This window comes from Bubalus bubalis, chromosome 23 (assembly GCF_019923935.1).
Source record: "Bubalus bubalis isolate 160015118507 breed Murrah chromosome 23, NDDB_SH_1, whole genome shotgun sequence".
Classification (NCBI taxonomy): Eukaryota; Metazoa; Chordata; class Mammalia; order Artiodactyla; family Bovidae; genus Bubalus; species Bubalus bubalis.
The window spans coordinates 8,804,854-8,818,843 of NC_059179.1; the positions used below are offsets into that span (position 1 = coordinate 8,804,854).

Consider the following 13,990-nt stretch of genomic DNA (forward strand, 5'->3'; position numbering starts at 1 on the left):
TCATTCCCCTTGATTAGACAGATGAGATCAAGGTCATCTATTTGATCTCATTCTGATCAGTTGGTTTTTCTTTGTCCCAAGGCCACAGAGAATGCCAGGACGCCTCAGATAGGAAACTGATACATTTTTAAATAATTAGTTAATATAATGCCTTCTTTTACTGTCATATTTTGCTACTCCATGAGATACCTCAAACCTCTGGCTTTCTTTTCATCATCTCCACTCCTCACCATCCAGGCACCAACCATACCAAGCAACCAACAAATGCTCCCAGGCCGACCATCTCACAGTATCGACAGTTCTCTGCAGCACCAGGTGAATTCAGGGTAAGATTTCCCCACACGTTGGGAAATCATACACACCCAGACTGAGCCTTCACTAGGAAAACCAAAAAAAACTGCCTGGTGAGGGGCATCCTCTCCCGAGGAGGTTGTAGAGAGATGCAGTACTTAGAGAGCTGTCAGCTGGGAGGGGCCTGATGCCTCCCTCCGGATTCATTCCAATTCCAGGGCAAAGCAACAGTTCCAGGAGTGTTTTTGCTTAACTTTGTCAGGCATTGCTCTGGGAAAAGTTGAGGAATATCTAGACTTCCTTGTGTTTGAGAGCTGAAAACTGTGGGCAGAACTAGCATTCCAATAGTATGCTTTATATTATCAGATGTCAGCAACCGACTTATCTTCCTCTATGTCCATATTATGGAATGATTGATTGTAAAATAAAATAAAATAAAATAAAACACAGAATGAACAAGTACTTCTGTTAGTAGTTGGTTCCTAGAAAAGCAGACTCCTCTTATTAGAACTGAAGCTGAGCATGTCCTTTAATTTCAGTGTTGGGGCCTGTGGTTTATAAACCCTTACAATTTACTCAAAATTAGGAGGGTTTTTATTTTTTTCAGTGGGCTTTATGACTCTTAGAAATTTCCTCCATAGACTGGAGCTCTTATCAGAGAATTGAGAATGTTGAGTTTATATCTTTGGAAATACATTTGCCTATTCTTTAATAAACAGTTGCTACTGAGATTGCAAGCAATGAACAGCCTTGGCTCTCATATTACCTCAGTACATGGCTGATTACATGGCTCTCTTAAAATCTGAATGAGCAGCTTATATAAAAAGAAGCCTGCTTTCCCCAACATGATCTGACACTATTTATTTGGTTATGTAAATACCTTATGTGTTCTATTTTTCTAAGCCTGCATTTATCTGCATACTTGACCTAAAACTCCACACTTTATTCCATGTAATACAATGATATAAGGAGTGTGAAACATTCTCTTAAATTACCATAGGCTTAATATCATTTTGGCATAGCAGAAAACAAGGGACCTAATATAAAGGAAAGCTTAGTTATCCAAATTGCATTGAGTTCTACTTTTTAAAATATATGTCACTTAAAACACATCAAAATAATATTCACCTCAATGATTTGTAATATAAAATTCATTTTAATATGGTAAACAAATGACAACAGTAATTTTGTAGATTCTGCTTGGGTTGTAGTGACCCAGTTATCTGGTCAAAGGGCTGCATGGATGCAAGAGACAGGGTGAGTTAAAGTTTAACTCCCAGGAATTGTAAACCAAACCTAAAGCCACTGAACCTTTGGAGTTTGATATGATGATTAGAGCATAACCAGAGTGACACGTTGAATTCGCCATAATCAAGGAAACCTTTTCCGGGTGGGGATCTCTGAAATCACTCAGGTATGGTCCATGTGTTTTGATTTTTCTATTTCAACTCTGTGAAACTGTGCCGTGTGGATCAGTGGGAATGCAGTGAAACAGCTTTGACGCGCTTCCACAAGAGAGCTGAATTCAGGGATATTTCTAGTTTGCTTTTATACTGATAAAGCCATCTGAAAACAAAAGAAAATATTAGAATTATCATATAATCTCAAAATGAGACAACAGCCAGCTTTTGTTCTTTGATTTAATCAATTTCTGAGGGTAAAAAAATAATGTAGATTTATCACATCAGGGTCAAGAGTCAGGCTAATGTTTCTGAGAAATGTATTTAGCAATAGCCAGACAGCCGGGAGAGTTGTGGTTGACTGTCTGTTCTGGTCCTCGGATCCGGGGAAGCATAAAAGTGTAATTAACAAGAGAAATGGTATTAACAGCACTGACAGATTCTGTGTTCTCTGTGGGGGTCATAATTTCTACCATACTTTAGATTTCACATATTCATTTATCTCCCTTCCTTTCCTCCTTTATCCTGCACCAGCACCAAAAACATAAGAAAAAGAAACAAAGACAGTCATGGAAAATTTTTGGTCTTGAGTGTATTAAATCTCTACCTTCAGATGGCTTAATTATTAGATCTTTTCCTTTCAGGATGGTTTGGGCAGCTGTGCTGCAGTGGATATATTTCACGTGATCATTTTGTTCACTCCAAAAAGATGATTCACAATCAGACTATGATGGTACTCTATCTAAAAAAGGAAATCAATCAGGGCACTTACCAGGAATATCCCATTCCTCCCAGAAATCTCTTAAATATTCTAATTGAAATAGTTTTGTTCTATAATTGCCAGAGTAAGTTCCAGGGAGAATGGTAAAGAAGCGTGTTCCAAGTCAAATAAGTTTTTTGGACTGTTCAGCTGTGTACTGTGTCTTCAAGAAGATGACTAACATAGCATTATTTTGCATTGGGCAGGATTAGTGTTTTGTAAAACATGCGTTGGCAAATTTAACTCTTGCTATAATTTAGAAGCATCAAAGATGTGATGGTCTGGCCTGAAAAATTCTTTATTATATGTGCTGAGATGCATACAATAGAGCATAGATTAAGAAAAACAAGTGAAATCACTTATTTTAAAGCACCGAAGCATCCCTCTGCTAAATATAGGTAATAAACAAATGACTTACAGGTTCATTTTTAAGGACCATATTTTCTGGAATAGTATGGATACTCTCCATTTGAGAAAATTCTCACATTTTACTGTTTCAGTTTATTATTTATCAAATGTAAGGGAAGGGGAAAGATGATTGTCCAAAAAAAAAAAAAAAAAAAAGAAATTAGTTATCATGGACAAACCTAAAGTAACATAGTGGATATGAAAACACTGAATATTTAGTTGTTATGTTCACCTGGGCTAATACCACGTTGGTTTTGTGTCATTTCAAATGTAACCTTCCCTACACTGTATTCAGTGGATGTTAATACATGTGGCTTCCAAAGGGGGACTGTGTTGTTAGGTAAGTTGAGGAAATGGCAATTAGACAATTAAAGCAGGTCTTGTTACTACATGAGTATTTTGAGTAATAATAACGATAACAGACATTTATTAAGCATATGGCCAAGCGCACGTCTAAGTACTTTTCATGCATTTATCTCAAGCTATTCTTAGAATAGCCATATATGTTAGATACTACTATAACATTTTACAACTGAGGCATGAATAAGTTACCAAATGGGCTGAACATCACCCAGTTAGGAGGTAGCAGAGCTAAGCGCCCCATCAGGTGTTCTGACTCCAGAGCCCAAGCATAAAATCATGAGACTGTCCTCACAAGAAGATTTAGTCTATGTATAAATAGCTTCCTTGGTGGCTCAATGGTAAAGAACATGCCTACCAATGCAGGAAACGTGGGTTCAATCCCTGGATTGGGAAGATCCCCTAGAGAAGGAAATGGCAACCCACATCAGTACTCTTGCCTGGGAAATCCCATGGACAGAGGAGCCTGGTGGGCTACCGTCCACAGGGTCAGACAGAATAGGACATGACCAAGCAACTAAACAGCAACAAACAAATATGTTCATTCATTGGGATTATCTAGGAGAGTAGGCAATGCTTTGTTCCCTAAGCTTAATTTACAAGAGTGCATCTTCTTTTGGTGACATTATCTCAGAAATGGTATTCCTCTGAACACAAATGAAGACAGAACAAATCATTTTTATAGTCCATGTCCAGCATCCATAGCAACCAGAATTGACTGAAACCATCACTATTTCAATCATCATGATCAAAAACCTCTTAGGCAATTTAGAGTCTAACCATCTTCCGTCAAACAGAAGCATGTTTATCTTAGAGATTTTTCAAATTAATTATAGACAGAACACTGGACTTTTCTCCTGACAGAGCTAGGCTGGAATGCCTGTTCCCAAATTCCTTAGGTTTGTGACCTTAGGCATGATATTCAACTCTGAATCTCGGATTCTTCAAATGTAAAAGTGAAGTGAAAGTTGCTCAGTCACGTCTGACTCTTTGCGACCCCATGGACTGTCGCCTTGCTCTGTCGGTGGAATTCTCTAGGCAAGAATACTGGAGTGGGATGCCATTCCCTTCTCCAGGGGATCTTCCCAACCCAGGGATTGAACCCAGGTCTCCCATATTGCAGGCGGATTTTTTTACCATCTGAGCCACCAGGGAAGCCCCTTCAAATATAAAATGGGGGTTAAATCTGTCCTGCAGAATTTAGTAAAGATCACAGGAGGTGACAAAGCAAAACTAATTAAGCATAGTCCTTGGCAATGTGAATTCAAAAATTCAGCAAAACTCTCTTCCCTGTCCATTTCCCTATTGGTATAAACCTCCAATAGTTTCCTAAAACTTTTCAGAGTTTCTTAAAATTTTCCAAACTTCCCCATTAGCTCCTCTTTGTCAAAACAATGCTGCTGCTGCTGCTGCTAAGTCGCTTCAGTCATGTCCGACTCTGTGCGACCCCATAGACGGCAGCCCACCAGGATCCCCCGTCCCTGGGATTCTCCAGGCAAGAACACTGGAGTGGGTTGCCATTTCCTTCTCTAATGCATGAAAGTGAAAACTGAAAGCGAAGTCGCTCAGTTGTGTCCGACTCTTAGCGACCCCATGGACTACAGCCTATCAGGCTCCTCCGTCCATGGGATTTTCCAGGCAAGAGTACTGGAGTGGGGTGCCATTGCCTTCTCCCCAAAACAATGCTAATATCATTTAAATCAAACACTGTACATAAACAATGAAGTTTTGATGAGTCACAAAGAGAAATCCTATTTGTTCAGAAAATAAGAGAGTTTATCATTTTCTTTTATTCCAAAAAACAAGCATCCTATACCATTTTTATTTTAGAGAATGTTTCTCAAGAAGGCTCTTAGTTAAGAATCCAAAGCCTTTTCCACTGAAACCCACAGGACACCTTGTCACAGTGTGTGTTCGTTTCATCATTCAGCCAGTTGATGTTACAAATCTGTTTCAATAACTGTCTTTTAAAATGCTGTCATCCCTCGGGATGCTGGGTACTACGCTGGGTACTATTGCACAATGGTTTTCATTACCTTCTGTGTCTCTAAATGACTCAATAAGTTCAAACAAGAGGGTATTGATCCACAGAGGATAAACACCATTTTATCTTATTCATGGAAACAGTAACCAGGCTCCTCTAAAGTGCAGTCCTCACAGTCCAAACTCCCCCCAGGGAAAGCACCTGGAAAAGGAGCAGCAGGACTGCAGTGACCTTCTATACAGAAATCTAAGGCCCATCTGCTTCTTTGCCTGATAAGGTAAAATCCAGGCAGTAATTAACAAATATTTACTGCTGATTCAATCAGCAGTTTTTCATTTTATCCCATTAAACCTTATCCAACTAGGTGGTCAGCTTTAAAAACTATTTTACATTTTTAATTTAATACATTGACATTTTGTGGTGAATAGTTTGGATGGATCCAAATCCAAAATTAAAATATTTCCCTTTATAAAAATGGTTGTCTTGACTAAAATATGCTGGTTTCTTAAGCTAATTTTATTTTCTTTTAAAGATGTATAAACTAAGCTTGTTTTTTTTTCCCCCTTATTCGGATATATATGTGGAATTTTATATTTGTAGGTGTTAACAATCATATGGAGAATATTTTCCAGATTCATCCCTGCTAATATTAAGACGAAAGTAAGAAGAAGAATTAAGATAACTTCCTCTAGTTTGCAAGATTATATACAGGGTTCTGCTACAGTCAATAGTATGGCTAAGGAGACATATGACATATGACAATTTGGCCACACGGAATAACTAAGGAAGCAAACTGGTTTGCAATTCTATAAAAAACATTCCTTCCTTCAATGACATAATAATCTCTTTAATTCCTGGAGCAGTTAAAAAGCCACCAGTTTTTGGAATGCTGAATTGACTTAAGAATATGAGGTTTATTGATACATAGCAGAATTAACAATTATGCTACCTTATTTCTATAGACTATTCTGGCATTGAATACAGAAGAGTTTAGATTTTTTTTTAATTTTATTTTATTTTTAAACTTTACAATATTGTATTAGATTTTTTAAAGAAACTTTCTTCACAGTCAACTTAGTAATCTTGGTTTCTTCAAGGTTATTGTCATTATTCATCATTGAATGATCTCTCACCTAGAGTCTATAAGCCCAGCTCTGTTTATGTAGCATAATGCAGACTATGTTGGGAGCCTTCAACTGCTGTCCTGGGCATTAACTGATTTGTCTATGAATGAATGAAGAAGTGTGATGAAACTGTGAAGAGAAGGCATAAGGAACCCCATGGAAGGTGAGGGGAGAATCAATTCCACGCAGGTCCCAGAAGAAAACAATCCTGGAAAGATTTAAACCAGTGCAGATACCACAACTAACATAGTGAAGGAAGCAAAGAAGGGACAAATCCGTAACGTCTCCTGAAAAACTGACGGAAAAATTGGCAGGGTATTAGGTATACATGCGACTGATTTTCATTCTTATTAACTCATCTTTAGTATAATTCTATCCAGCTTGTCTCTTAGGTTTATATTTAGTGCTCAGCTGGGGCCTTCTGCATGAAGTGAATTGACTTGTTAGCCTAAAACCTCTGCTTACTTGCAGTGGAAGTCAGAAATCAGAATCTGATACCACGGAGGAGAAAACTGTGTTGGCACATACAAATGCTCACTTCATGAATCCTCTTTTCAATCTTCTGTCCTGAAGAACCCTAACACTGTCTCACAGTAAAAGCATTTACTACCAACCATTTAACACCCTATGATAACGAGGGTGAGAGCAAGGATATTAATAGCAGGTCTTATATCCTGACATAGCTTATGCCATATGCCAAACACACAGATGAACTCATTTAACCCTCTGGAATGCTCTGGAATGGGTACCAATGCAATACCCCATTTTCAAACAAAAGGTGAGGTCTCAGAGACGAGGAAAACCTTGCCCAAGATCACCCAGTTAATCAGTGGTAGAAACAGGAGTGAACTCCAGCAGTCTGGCACAGGGATCTTGTAAAAAGAGTAAAAATGGAACACTGAGAAGCCTCGAGTCTTGGAGTGAGAAGAAAACTGGGGTCCTTTATTTAGCAGAGAAAAAGCTAAGTGAGTGTCCCAAGGATAAAAGACACTTTTTATTAGAGTGAGAACCCATATGCAGGACTCCAGTCCTCAGGCAGGTCCCTTCTGTTGGACCACCACCCACTGGATAGCATTTCTAATTCAGCTGGATTCTCTATACACATTCTTAGAGAAAGAGTAATAAGACTTCCACGATTATGAGAAATATTCCCTCCATTCTGAGTCTTCCTCTCCCCACTCTGCTCAGATTCACAGATGACACAGCAGAGACTCAGTCAAAGGAGACCCATCTTGTGAATGAAAGGACAGCAAGGCCCAGATCACAGAGGAAATACGTGCAGGCACAGGCCAGGAATACAGTGGAGATATCTCTAGAAATATACAGTAATTGTCCTGAAGGACTTGGCTGCCTTACACTAGAATTCTCTTAGTGTCTGAAGAGGACATAGCACCTCGCACCTAGAGGGCACACCCTTCTCCCCAGGGAAAGGATAATTGGGTCTATGAATGCTAAGGGAATCCCATATTTAAACTGACCTAATTTGGAGCTTTAAATGGAGACCCAGATGCACCCAAATAGCAGTTCCACCAGCCTCAAGAGAGTTTTTCATTTAGCTTAAAAAGAATATATTTTCAGAAGTTCCTTTTTAAGATACAAATTAGTAGGGATGTAGAGTGAGAGTGATCAGGGCACTCTGAGGTGTTAACATTCAGGAACACTGTAGCCTAAAACCATCAAGCATAGTTACCAGCCTGGTAAAGTGTTAGTCGCTCAGTTGTGTCCAGCTCTTTGCAACCCTACGGACTGTAGCCCACCAGGCTCCTCTGTCCATGGGATTTTCCAGGCAAGAATACTGGAGTGAGTAGCCATTCCCTTCTCCAGAAGATCTTCCGGGGATTGAATGTGGGTCTCCTGCACTGGAGGCAGATTCTTTACCTAGTCTGAGCCACCAGGGAAGACTAAAGTCACCTAGCATGGTCACCAGCCTGGTAAAGTCTTATGGAAAGAGGACTTAGGACAAGTCAGTTTCAATGGTGGGGAAGAGAAGTTGAGAAGATATGGCTCAGGGCGGAAGTGTCATGGCTAATCAGAGGACAAGGGATCTGAATGGTATTTGATTTTTGAGAAAGAATTTACTTATTAAATAATTTTGATTTATTATTAAAGTCATTTGAGCATCATGCCTACCAGATACTAATTCCTCCATCTCTCTCTCATTTCAAAACAGTTATTTAATACAAGTGCATTTACTTACATTGGAATCAATCAGAGAATGCCATTATGTGGTCCCAGAGGAGAATAAAGATAAGAGAAAGTCTTATAATGTCTACAAACTCTCATTTTTATTTGCCTTTCAAAATAAGCCATAAAATCAAATATTTACTATAATAATAATAACTCAGTTTAATACTTCCAATAATAATAATTCAAGATTTCAAAGTATTCCCACAATTCTGATGAAAACAAGAAAGCTGATTCATGGTGCTGGCATGGCCAAGAGGAAGATGATTCCAATGTTAAAGCAGAGGGCTTCTGGACCCAGAAGGACTGGACTCAAATCCTAGCTTCACCACTTACTATCCTTGTGACTTTTAGCAAGGTAATTTCTCTGTGCTTGTTTCCTCTGCTGTAAAATCAGGGTTGCTTTGAGATTGGATCAGAAATTACACATGAAGTTCTCAGAACAATGCCAAGTAAGTGTACACAAACCTCAGCGATTACAGCTGTAATTCTCATCTCATTTCTGTGTTGATTACACAATGCTTTACTAAGATAATGGTTAGGAGAGAGAGAGGCTATGAAGTCAACATGTAGAAAGTGTTTTAGCGTGGAAGTCAGTGGCTTAGAAATTATCTATCCCCATGACTGGCTTGCTTTGTAAATGGGGAGCGATTTTCTCCCTGACTCTGTGGTATCTTTTCCAAGGCAGAGATGTTCTCTATCACAGGCAGGGCCTCTTAATAAAGTCAGGATAGAGTGATTTAAAGGGACCTGGGTAATTACCAAGGGCAGAAGCCTAAAAATCTGATCTGAAATCACCCCAGAGAACAAACCTCTCAGGTTCTATTATTTTCATAGTTAATACAACAACAATTATCAAAGTATTCAAATGCACTTATAAAGGTGCAGATTGCTGAATGATGGTCATTAGCACAGCAAAAAAGCAAGCATGGGCTAATATAAACTGCCCCCAGATCAGTCCCCCGCACAGGCATGATAACAGACACCTGAAGAGGAAATTGTATGTGGAGGAGCTTTGGGGCATCAGCACTGCCATGGAAGGGGTTGGTGTCCGTGTTCATTTTAAGGGAAGTGGCAAGCTGAAAGGGTGCCAGGAAGATTATAATGTTAATGTACCCACTGGGAATTGATTTACTGAGACTTTGTTGAGTTCACCATTCTTCTAGATGTTGCGTTGGATACAAAGATATATTGTACATTTGTCCCTAAAATCAAGGAACCCATGAAGGATTCTCCAGAGCTCCCACAGTAGCTCTGGGATAATTAATCACTCCCTTCTTCAAGGCTTCTTACTGTGTTTGAAACAAGTATTATTTACAAAATTAGGAGTTTCTGAAAGGCAAGAAAAGTATCCTATTTAATTTCCAAATCTAAAAGTGTTATATATATACATAACAGCTGCATAATACTGTTTATTGAATAAAACAGCCACATAATTGGGGAAGAAGGAGAAGAGGTTAGAAGAGGTAAAGGAAAACATTAGTGAGTGCCATGTACCAGGCTGTGCGCTCATCCAGTCACTTTGGATCACTATAATAACCCAACAAGGAAGGCATCATCATCCCACATTTTGAAATTAATAAACTGGGACTTGGTTAAATAACTTAAACCAAGTTTGCAAAGTTCTTAAGGGATAGAATTCAACATCTGAACCTAAGTCAGTATGAATTTGTGATCCCATAGTTTTTTGTTCATGACTATGATACCCTTAGACTTATGAACCAATAATGAACAACACAGAGCAAAATATTGTATATTCCAAGATCATGTGGTGAAACTAGAAAGTTAAAGAGCACAATCTGGAATAGTCAGAGAGGTTATATAAAATTTCCATTCTGTTCAGCGAATATGTATGAAGTGATACTAAGAATGAGGCTAAAGGCTAAGAAGATGAGTGTATATCCTTGGGGAGTTTAGGGCCTTCCTTCTCTTCATGCTACATTTATTCCTCAACTATAGTTCTGCCCTTTTTTCCCCATCTGCCTCTAAACTAGTCTTTCTGCCTTTAAACTATCCTCAAGATAATGCATCAGGCTTCCCTGATGGTTCAGTGGGTAAAGATCTGCCTGCAATGCAGGAGACACAGTCGATGTGGGTTTGATCCCTGGGTTAGCTTCCCTGGTGGCTCAGAGGTTAAAGCGTCTGCCTGCAATGTGGGAGACCCGGGTTCAATCCCTGGGTCAGGAAGATCCCTTGGAGAAGGAAATGGCAACCCATTCCAGTATTCTTGCCTGGAGAATCCCATGGATGGAGGAGCCTGGTCGGCTACAGTCCACAGGGTCACGAAGAGTTGGACACAACTGAGTGACTTCACTTCACTCACTTAGGAAGATCCCCTAGAGTAGAAAATGGCAACCAACTCCAGTATTCTTGCCTGGAAAATTCCATGGACAGGGGAGCCTGCCAGGCCACAGTCCATGGGGTCACAAAGAGTTGAACATGACTGAGCAACAAGGCATGCATGCATGCAAGAAAACTCAAGAGTTTTCTTTCTAAAGTACACAGGGTCCTAGAATTCTTCCAAGGTGATCTCAGTGGCTTCATAATACAACAAGAATGCTCTATTATGCCAATAGATACATTATTTAATTCTTGCCTGCCTTACCAGCCTTATCTACTGTCACTCTCATTCCCTTCCCCTATTCTATTTAGGCCCTCAGTTGATTAGATGAGGCATACTCACATTAGGAAGAGCAATCTGCTTTATTCAGTCTATGGATTCAAGCATTCATATCATCCAGAAACTTCCTCAAAGACACACCTCAAGAAAACCCTCCCTAAATTGTACTCAACATTCTAATCATACTCAACTTCTCAACCATCCATAACATTTCACTTACATCCTGTCCCCTAGAGTTCCTTTCTCATCTTCTCCCTTCACCTAACACCTAGCCATCCTTCAGTTGGCCTGAGTGAGGGAAGGTATATGCTGGAAATTAATATGGAGTACAACTTAATATAAAGTATTAGAGATGGTTGATAGGTAACAAAATAGAAAATTTGACATTAATTGATAGTTATACAAGGCCATTGGAATTATGTTAATAGAAGAGTAGTATTAAAGAGATATTTAAGAAAATGAACCAGTGTTACACAGATGGCATTAAAGTTAGAAAAACTAGAGGTTGAATTGTAACAGTGATCTAGATATTAGATAAGGGTTGCATAAATGAAAATTAATGGCCGTGGGAATTCAAAAGAAAGCTAAATATCAGAACATGATGGCTGACTAGAAATAAGGAGACAACAATTTAATGAGGGAATTTTACACCAATACATTGGCAAAACTAATACAATTTTGTAAAGTTTAAAAATAAAATTAAAAAAAATCAGAATTTATATAAGCTGCTTTTTCAAGGGAAACATCAGGTTGTCCTTTACGGCAAGTGTCAGATTGCCTCAGGGTCACCGTAGTACAGAGCTTTAGATAGTTGATTTTGTAAGATTCTCTTCAGGATTGAATGTATCCCATTAGTCAGTGATGGGCAGCTCGGGTAAGAATTGAGTTTTCAACTTATTTTTTCCAAATTGGTCTGAGGATACCAGAAGCAGCAAATGAGTTCAAAAGGACAATCTCAACAAAAATAAAAAGACACATGATAATACCAGACCTCACCAGCTAATCAGATTTCTGTAATCTGCCCACCAATAATTGGTCCCAGGACTATTGGGTAAGTATCTGCCTTTAAGCTGAGGGATATCTACATTGTATGCTGATTACCACTTTACCAATTTCTAAGTCAACTTAGAAATTAAACATACATGCAAGGAAATTCGGGGCTTCCCTGGTAGTTCAGTTGGTAAATAGTTTGCCTGCAATGCAGGAGATCTGGGTTCAATTCCTGGGTGTATGAATTGATGCTTTTGATCTCTGGTGTTGGAGAAGACTCTTGAGGGTCACTTAGATTGCAAGGAGATCCAACCAGTCAATCCTAAAGGAAATCAGTCAGTCCTGAATATTCATTGGAAGGACTGATGTTGAAGCTGAAGCTCCAGTACTTAGGTCACCTGTTATGAAGATCTGACTCATTGGAAAAGACCCTGGTGCTGGGAAAGATTAAAGGCAGGAGGAGAAGGGGACAACAGAGGATGAGATGGTTGGATGGCATCATCAATTCGATGACTATGAGTTTGAGCAAGCTCCAGAAATTGGAGATGGACAGGAAAGCTTGGCATGCTGCAGTCCACAGGGTCTCAAAGAGTGACTGACTCTCACAAAGAGTTGGACATGACTGAGCAACTGAACTAAACTGCAAGGAAATCCTACTCTTGTTAGGTTATGTGATTCTAGAATTTCTAAAGTCTGCCAGTTCTCTTTCCCAGGGATCTTTGAGAAAGTCAGGCATAGGATCAGAGTTGAACATTATTATTGAGTGAGGGTAACATGATAGCCATCTGATGATGGCTGATACCCTGATGTTAAATGTACCAGGACAATAACAACACCAAAACCATGTATGTATATGTGTTAGCCAGAGTTCTCCAGGGAAACAGAACCAATATTCCAATTGGAATCTTAATTGGCTAATACATGTCCATGATTTTAGTGTTGTCAATGTTCTGGTATCTATAAGATATATATAAATCTGTTTATCTGTCAATAGATAAAGAGATTTATTATGAAGAACTGGCTCATCTCATTATGGAGACACGTAAGTCCCAAGATCTGCAGCTGGCAATCTGGAGACCCAGGAGAGCCAACATGTAATTCCTATCTGGAAGCCAGAGGCCTAGAGACCCAAGAAAAGCCAACATTTCAGTTCAACTTTGAATGTAGGAAAAGACTGCTGTCCCAACTCCAGCACTCAGGCTGGGCAGAATTCCCTTTATTTAGCCTTTATTATATTCAGGTCTTCAGTTGATTAGGTGAGGCCTACCCACATTAGAAGAACAATCTGCTCTACTCAGTCTACAGATGCAAATATCTGTCTCATCCAGAAACATCCTCAAAGACACACCCAGAAGAATGCTTGGCCAAATGTCTGGGCACTGTGTGACCCAGTCAAGTTGACACATAAAATTAACTATCAAAATATAACCCTAAGGGCATAGAAAGTACCTATGCTGTCTGGTCTTAAGAATCTCCATTTCCTCTCTATTACCCACTCCCTCCTCCAATACATGCACAGTTTCTGTCTGTCATTAAAATATTTCAATGTCTTTTTTGGATTAAAAAACTTAATCATCTTCAGTGGTGTCAAGTACAGATCACTTATAAGGATCTCTAGTTCAGAGTTTCTGATATTCTTATCCAAGTTAAGCAGAGGCTGGAGGATTTGTAAGGGAGTGGTGGTGTCAGAGCCAGCTATGAAAGGAAACTTTCTGTGTGATGTTGTGCGGTCAACACTGGTTGCCAGGAGTTTATTCACCCTTGTGTATATATACATATTCATAGCCACACATGTGTGCTTGTGCATTCCTATATATGTACAACCACACACAATCTGATGGTACAGGCATAAATTCATCTCAGCCAGGG

At 39.2% G+C, this 13,990-nt stretch overlaps 1 protein-coding gene across 10 annotated transcripts in view; it reads left to right on the forward strand.

The window, feature by feature from the left end:
- The first annotated feature begins 1,581 nt into the window (after nt 1-1,581).
- The window catches only part of A1CF (APOBEC1 complementation factor), a 92,531-nt gene continuing 80,122 nt past the window's right edge, over nt 1,582-13,990 (forward strand). For 9 of the 10 annotated variants that reach the window (XM_006072979.3, XM_006072975.3, XM_006072976.3 and 6 more), the window contains exon 1: nt 1,582-1,705. The gene's annotated coding sequence lies outside the window, so the exon portion shown is untranslated. The remainder of the gene's footprint in view (nt 1,706-13,990) is intronic. The other variant, XM_025274405.2, reaches the window with a different exon arrangement.